General features: G+C 45.1%; 1 pseudogene; it reads left to right on the top strand.

The window, feature by feature from the left end:
• The first annotated feature begins 3,267 nt into the window (after nucleotides 1-3,267).
• Gm51966 lies at nucleotides 3,268-7,571 on the top strand (annotated as a pseudogene).
• The last annotated feature ends 1,056 nt before the right edge of the window (nucleotides 7,572-8,627 follow it).

Here is an 8,627-nt window from a genome sequence, read left to right as displayed (position 1 = left end):
ACTGCGCACGCGCCGGCGGCTCCGAAGGCGCAGCGGTCACGTGACGCGCGCAACCGAGGCCCCGCCCCGGGTGGCCTCCAGTCGCAAACTTAGCTTCCCAAACCATAGCGAAGCCGGTTGTGCTAAGCAGCACTTGTTGCCCAGCGTCAGTCTCCAAAAAAAACCTCTAAAATATCGTAATTCTTTTCCTAACCGCCAAGGCTTTACACATGAAAAATGTGTCAGGAAATGGCCAGAAATTCAGCCTAAAACTTCTAAACCTCAAAACAGTATGGGCTGATTAAATCGTATTCTGCATGTCGAAACTAACCATTTGGGCTTGAGAGTTAAAGGCTCTGAAGGATTTGGGCATAAAACTTTCAGGGCAAAGAGAGGCAGCTTGGTGTTGATGATCTTAGCAGCCCTCTTCAGTTGTTTATATCCTAGTCCCCACTCTTAAATATCCGTTTTTTAAAAAAAAATCTCGTCTTCCGTCAGTAAAACTATAGACAATTGAGCGAGCGAATGTTTTCTCACTCACCGATCTTCCATTTGGAATTTCAGAGAACTCACAACTGGGCTTTTACTCTTCCCTCTAGAACTGGTCTCCAGAATGTTTCTTTTTAAGATGATTTTTTAAAAGATTTATTATTATATCTAAGTACACTGTAGCTGTCTTCAGACGCACCAGAAGAGAGTGTCAGGTGTCATTAGGGATGGTTGTGAGCCACCATATGGTTGCTTGGATTTGAACTCAAGACCTTTGGAAGAGCAGTCAGTGCTTTTAACCGCGGAGCCCTCTCTCAAGCCCTTAAGATGATTTGTAACGGTGTATAAACCTCTTCAACTGCTTCTCTGCTCCCAAATAGCCAACTCCTCCCCGTTGGGCATGAAATAGTCACGCTTTTCCCTTTACCTCTTAATTGGGCAGTTTTGTATTCTCTAACAATCAGCAACTTGCCAGGCGTGGTGGCGAACACCTTTAATCCCAGCACTCCAGAGACAGAGGCAGGCAGATTTCTGAGTCCGAGGCCAGCCTGGTCTACAAAGTGAGTTCCAGGACAGCCAAGGATCACAGAGAAACACTGTCTTGAAAAACAAACAAACAAAACAACAACAACAAAAACCCAGCAACTTTTAAACGTATACCATCTGAAAGGGCAGTCAAGAGAGGGCATTGTTTTTTTAAAGATGTATTTATTTTTATGCATGTGTCTGCCTGTGTATGTATGTATGTATGTGAACCAAATGCTTGCATTCCTATGGTCAGGGCAGTCTTTAACAATCACATCAACTCTCTCACTGTTTTACCTTCCCAAACTCCTAATTCACTGCTCAAGAATTCTTATGTATTCTATTTGATTTGACTAAAGTGTGTTCATCACATGAAAACATAAATTACCCAGGAATCATGATACAAGTCTATAATCCGACTTGGGTAGTGGCAGAAGAAGAATCAGAAGTTTGAGATAATATTCAGCTGCTTGAGCTTGAGGTGAGTCTAGGTTACACGAAACTCAAAGCAGCAGCAGCAGCAACAAAAAGAACGCCACACAAACTACTTTAAAAATCGATCAAGCCATAGTTTGCCCTAAAGTAAATTGTATATCCCAGATCTAAGTATAACGAAGAAATAAGTGGTTAGACCAAAATACTGTGGACTGTGGTTCATAGTCTAATAGTTCCCAACCTTTCTAAAGCATCCACCCTTTAATACAGTTCCTCATGTGATGACCCAGCCATAAAAAAACGTCGTTGCTACTTCATGACTGTAATTCTGCTACTCTTAGGATACTGAATACATGTACTCCTCCTGATCAATTCTATGCCAGCCTGCTCTGTTCTCTGGAGACTGACCCTTACATACTGTATCAGTGAATTCCTTTGCTCCGAGGTTCCTGTTGGATTTGGCCAGTTGTCCTTGTCTGAATGGCATGAAGGAGTAAAGTCAGGGTATTCATTTAGCATTCTCTGTTTAGGGCTCTTAGGTCTGATGAAAGTGTCTCTGTCCATATCAGCTGCTGCTGCTTTCAGATCCCAGGTTTCCTGTTGGGAGCCGCGCCCACATTCGCCGTTACAAGATGGCGCTGACAGCTGTGTTCTAAGTGGTAAACAAATAATCTGCGCATATGCCGAGGGTGGTTCTCCACTCCATGTGCTCTGCCTTCCCCGTGACGTCAACTCGGCCGATGGGCTGCAGCCAATCAGGGAGTGACACGTCCTAGGCGAAATATAACTCTCCTAAAAAAGGGACGGGGTTTCGTTTTCTCTCTCTCTTGCTTCTTGCACTCCTGCTCCTGAAGATGTAAGCAATAAAGTTTTGCCGCAGAAGATTCTGGTCTGTGGTGTTCTTCCTGGCCGGGCGTGAGAACGCGTCTAATAACAATTGGTGCTGAAACCCGGGACGAGAAAAAACTCGGGACTGGCGCAAGGAAGATCCCTCATTCCAGAACCAGAACTGCGGGTCGCGGTAATAAAGGTTCCCGTAAAGCAGACTGTTAAGAAGGATTCAACTGCATGAATTCAGAACTTTTCAGCTGGGGAACGAGAGTACCAGTGAGTATAGCTTTACGAGGTAAGCCTGGCCTTGAACTTTCTAAGGAAATTCAAGACAGTCTATCAGAAGTAAAGTGGAAAATGTTTGGCCTTGAATTTTTTCTAGTGTTAGAAGCCCTTTTGTTCCTTTTCACATGTTATCAAGTGGTTAAGGCAGGGCGGATTCTAGATGAAATTCAGGACAAGCTATCAGAAGTAAAGCGGGGAGAGAGAGTAGGAACAAAGAGGAAATATGGTACACAAAATAAGCATACAGGCCTTTCCAAGGGTCTTGAACCCGAGGAAAAGTTAAGGTTAGGTAGGAATACCTGGAGAGAGATTAGAAGAAAAAGAGGAAAAAGGGAAAAGAAGAAAGATCAATTAGCGGAGGTCTCTAGGAAAAGGAGCCTGTGCTCATCGCTGGATGGGCTCGGGGAGCCAGCTCTTGGTAGCTCTGAATCAGATGATGAATTCTCCTCTGAAGAAACAGACTGGGAGGAAGAAGCAGCTCATTATGAGAAAAAAGGGTACCAGCCAGGTAAAGTGCTAGCTAATCAGTTAAGGAAGCCAAAAGCGGCTGGCGAAGGCCAGTTTGCTGATTGGCCTCAGGGCAGTCGGCTTCAAGGTCCGCCCTATGCGGAGCCCCCGCCCTGCGTAGTGCGTCAGCAATGCGCAGAGAGGCAATGCGCAGAGAGATGCGCAGAGAGGCAGTGCGCAGAGAGGCAGTGCGCAGAGAGGCAGTGCGCAGACTCATTCATTCCCAGAGAGGAACAAAGGAAAATACAACAGGCATTTCCAGTCTTTGAAGGAGCCGAGGGTGGGCGTGTCCACGCTCCGGTAGAATACTTACAAATTAAAGAGCTTGCCGAGTCGGTCCGTAAATACGGAACCAATGCTAATTTTACCTTGGTGCAGTTAGACAGGCTCGCCGGCATGGCACTAACTCCTGCTGACTGGCAAACGGTTGTAAAAGCCGCTCTCCCTAGTATGGGCAAATATATGGAATGGAGAGCTCTTTGGCACGAAGCTGCACAAGCGCAGGCCCGAGCAAACGCAGCTGCTTTGACTCCAGAGCAGAGAGATTGGACTTTTGACTTGTTAACGGGTCAGGGAGCTTATTCTGCTGATCAGACAAACTACCATTGGGGAGCTTATGCCCAGATTTCTTCCACGGCTATTAGGGCCTGGAAGGCGCTCTCCCGAGCAGGTGAAACCACTGGTCAATTAACAAAAGTTGTCCAGGGACCTCAGGAATCCTTCTCAGATTTTGTGGCCAGAATGACAGAGGCAGCAGAGCGTATTTTTGGAGAGTCAGAGCAAGCTGCGCCTCTGATAGAACAGCTAATCTATGAGCAAGCCACAAAGGAGTGCCGAGCGGCCATAGCCCCAAGAAAGAACAAAGGCTTACAAGACTGGCTCAGGGTCTGTCGAGAGCTTGGGGGACCTCTCACCAATGCAGGCTTAGCGGCCGCCATCCTCCAATCTCAGAACCGCTCCATGAGCAGAAATGATCAGAGGACATGTTTTAATTGCGGAAAGCCTGGGCATTTTAAGAAAGATTGCAGAGCTCCAGATAAACAGGGAGGGACTCTCACTCTTTGCTCTAAGTGTGGCAAGGGTTATCATAGAGCTGACCAGTGTCGCTCTGTGAGGGATATAAAGGGCAGAATTCTTCCCCCACCTGATAGTCAATCAGCTTATGTGCCAAAAAACGGGTCATCGGGCCCTCGGTCCCAGGGCCCTCAAAGATATGGGAACCGGTTTGTCAGGACCCAGGAAGCAGTCAGAGAGGCGACCCAGGAAGACCCACAAGGGTGGACCTGCGTGCCGCCTCCGACTTCCTATTAATGCCTCAAATGAGTATTCAGCCGGTGCCAGTGGAGCCTATACCATCCTTGCCCCCGGGAACCATGGGCCTTATTCTCGGCCGGGGTTCACTCACCTTGCAGGGCTTAGTAGTCCACCCTGGAGTTATGGATTGTCAACATTCCCCTGAAATACAGGTCCTGTGCTCAAGCCCTAAGGGCGTTTTTTCTATTAGTAAAGGAGATAGGATAGCTCAGCTGCTGCTCCTCCCTGATAATACCAGGGAGAAATCTGCAGGACCTGAGATAAAGAAAATGGGCTCCTCAGGAAATGATTCTGCCTATTTGGTTGTATCTTTAAATGATAGACCTAAGCTCCGCCTTAAGATTAATGGAAAAGAGTTTGAAGGCATCCTTGATACCGGAGCAGATAAAAGTATAATTTCTACACATTGGTGGCCCAAAGCATGGCCCACCACAGAGTCATCTCATTCATTACAGGGCCTAGGATATCAATCATGTCCCACTATAAGCTCCATTGCCTTGACGTGGGAATCCTCTGAAGGGCAGCAAGGGAAATTCATACCTTATGTGCTCCCACTCCCGGTTAACCTCTGGGGAAGGGATATTATGCAGCATTTGGGCCTTATTTTGTCCAATGAAAACGCCCCATCAGGAGGGTATTCAGCTAAAGCAAAAAATATCATGGCAAAGATGGGTTATAAAGAAGGAAAAGGGTTAGGACATCAAGAACAGGGAAGGATAGAGCCCATCTCACCTAATGGAAACCAAGACAGACAGGGTCTGGGTTTTCCTTAGCGGCCATTGGGGCAGCACGACCCATACCATGGAAAACAGGGGACCCAGTGTGGGTTCCTCAATGGCACCTATCCTCTGAAAAACTAGAAGCTGTGATTCAACTGGTAGAGGAACAATTAAAACTAGGCCATATTGAACCCTCTACCTCACCTTGGAATACTCCAATTTTTGTAATTAAGAAAAAGTCAGGAAAGTGGAGACTGCTCCATGACCTCAGAGCCATTAATGAGCAAATGAACTTATTTGGCCCAGTACAGAGGGGTCTCCCTGTACTTTCCGCCTTACCACGTGGCTGGAATTTAATTATTATAGATATTAAAGATTGTTTCTTTTCTATACCTTTGTGTCCAAGGGATAGGCCCAGATTTGCCTTTACCATCCCCTCTATTAATCACATGGAACCTGATAAGAGGTATCAATGGAAGGTCTTACCACAGGGAATGTCCAATAGTCCTACAATGTGCCAACTTTATGTGCAAGAAGCTCTTTTGCCAGTGAGGGAACAATTCCCCTCTTTAATTTTGCTCCTTTACATGGATGACATCCTCCTGTGCCATAAAGACCTTACCATGCTACAAAAGGCATATCCTTTTCTACTTAAAACTTTAAGTCAGTGGGGTTTACAGATAGCCACAGAAAAGGTCCAAATTTCTGATACAGGACAATTCTTGGGCTCTGTGGTGTCCCCAGATAAGATTGTGCCCCAAAAGGTAGAGATAAGAAGAGATCACCTCCATACCTTAAATGATTTTCAAAAGCTGTTGGGAGATATTAATTGGCTCAGACCTTTTTTAAAGATTCCTTCCGCTGAGTTAAGGCCTTTGTTTAGTATTTTAGAAGGAGATCCTCATATCTCCTCCCCTAGGGCTCTTACTCTAGCTGCTAACCAGGCCTTACAAAAAGTGGAAAATGCCTTACAAAATGCACAATTACAACGTATTGAGGATTCGCAGCCTTTCAGTTTGTGTGTCTTTAAGACAGCACAATTGCCAACTGCAGTTTTGTGGCAGAATGGGCCATTGTTGTGGATCCATCCAAACGTATCCCCAGCTAAAATAATAGATTGGTATCCTGATGCAATTGCACAGCTTGCCCTTAAAGGTCTAAAAGCAGCAATCACCCACTTTGGGCAAAGTCCATATCTTTTAATTGTACCTTATACCGCTGCACAGGTTCAAACCTTGGCAGCCACATCTAATGATTGGGCAGTTTTAGTTACCTCCTTTTCAGGAAAAATAGATAACCATTATCCAAAACATCCAATCTTACAGTTTGCCCAAAATCAATCTGTTGTGTTTCCACAAATAACAGTAAGAAACCCACTTAAAAATGGGATTGTGGTATATACTGATGGATCAAAAACTGGCATAGGTGCCTATGTGGCTAATGGTAAAGTGGTATCCAAACAATATAATGAAAATTCACCTCAAGTGGTAGAATGTTTAGTGGTCTTAGAAGTTTTAAAAACCTTTTTAGAACCCCTTAATATTGTGTCAGATTCCTGTTATGTGGTTAATGCAGTAAATCTTTTAGAAGTGGCTGGAGTGATTAAGCCTTCCAGTAGAGTTGCCAATATTTTTCAGCAGATACAATTAGTTTTGTTATCTAGAAGATTTCCTGTTTATATTACTCATGTTAGAGCCCATTCAGGCCTACCTGGCCCCATGGTTCTGGGAAATGATTTGGCAGATAAGGCCACTAAAGTGGTGGCTGCTGCCCTATCATCCCCGGTAGAGGCTGCAAGAAATTTTCTTAACAATTTTCATGTGACGGCTGAAACATTACGCAGTCGTTTCTCCTTGACAAGAAAAGAAGCCCGTGACATTGTTACTCAATGTCAAAGCTGCTGTGAGTTCTTGCCAGTTCCTCATGTGGGAATTAACCCACGTGGTATTCGACCTCTACAGGTCTGGCAAATGGATGTTACACATGTTTCTTCCTTTGGAAAACTTCAATATCTCCATGTGTCCATTGACACATGTTCTGGCATCATGTTTGCTTCTCCGTTAACCGGAGAAAAAGCCTCACATGTGATTCAACATTGTCTTGAGGCATAGAGTGCTTGGGGGAAACCCAAACTCCTTAAGACTGATAATGGACCAGCTTATACGTCTCAAAAATTCCAGCAGTTCTGCCGTCAGATGGACGTAACCCACCTGACTGGACTTCCATACAACCCTCAAGGACAGGGTATTGTTGAGCGTGCGCATCGCACCCTCAAAGCCTATCTTATAAAACAGAAGAGGGGAACTTTTGAGGAGACTGTACCCCGAGCACCAAGAGTGTCTGTGTCTATGGCACTCTTTACACTCAATTTTTTAAATATTGATGCTCATGGCCATACTGCGGCTGAACGTCATTGTACAGAGCCAGATAGGCCCAATGAGATGGTTAAATGGAAAAATGTCCTTGATAATAAATGGTATGGCCCGGATCCTATTTTGATAAGATCCAGGGGAGCTATCTGTGTTTTCCCACAGAATGAAGACAACCCATTTTGGATACCAGAAAGACTCACCCGAAAAATCCAGACTGACCAAGGGAATACTAATGTCCCTCGTCTTGGTGATGTCCAGGGCGTCAATAATAAAAAGAGAGCAGCGTTGGGGAATAATGTCGACATTTCCACTCCCAATGACGGTGATGTATAATGCTCAAGTATTCTCCTGCTTTTTACACTAACTAGGAACTGGGTTTAGCCTTGATTCAGACAGCCTTGGCTCTGTCTGGACAGGTCCAGACGACTGACACCATTAACACTTTGTCAGCCTCAGTGACTACAGTCATAGATGAACAGGCCTCAGCTAATGTCAAGATACAGAGAGGTCTCATGCTGGTTAATCAACTCATAGATCTTGTCCAGATACAACTAGATGTATTATGACAAATAACTCAGCAGGGATGTGAACAAAAGTTTCCGGGATTGTGTGTTATTTCCATTCAGTATGTTAAATTTACTAGGGCAGCTAATTTGTCAAAAAGTCTTTTTCAGTATATGTTACAGAATTGGATGGCTGAATTTGAACAGATCCCTTCGGGAATTGAGACTTCAGGTCAACTCCACGCGCTTGGACCTGTCGCTGACCAAAGGATTACCCAATTGGATCTCCTCAGCATTTTCCTTCTTTAAAAAATGGGTGGGATTAATATTATTTGGAGATACACTTTGCTGTGGATTAGTGTTGCTTCTTTGATTGGTCTGTAAGCTTAAGGCCCAAACTAGGAGAGACAAGGTGGTTATTGCCCAGGCGCTTGCAGGACTAGAACATGGAGCTCCCCCTGATATATGGTTATCTATGCTTAGGCAATAGGTCGCTGGCCACTCAGCTCTTACATCTCACGAGGCTAGACTCATTGCACGGGATAGAGTGAGTGTGCTTCAGCAGCCCGAGAGAGTTGCACGGCTAAGCACTGCAATGGAAAGGCTCTGCGGCATATATGAGCCTATTCTAGGGAGACATGTCATCTTTCATGAAGGTTCAGTGTCCT

The sequence above is a fragment of the Mus musculus genome, chromosome 12 (genome assembly GCF_000001635.26).
Source record: "Mus musculus strain C57BL/6J chromosome 12, GRCm38.p6 C57BL/6J".
Classification (NCBI taxonomy): Eukaryota; Metazoa; Chordata; class Mammalia; order Rodentia; family Muridae; genus Mus; species Mus musculus.
Note: the sequence above shows the minus strand (reverse complement) of the source record. Positions and strands in the feature narration are given on the sequence as shown.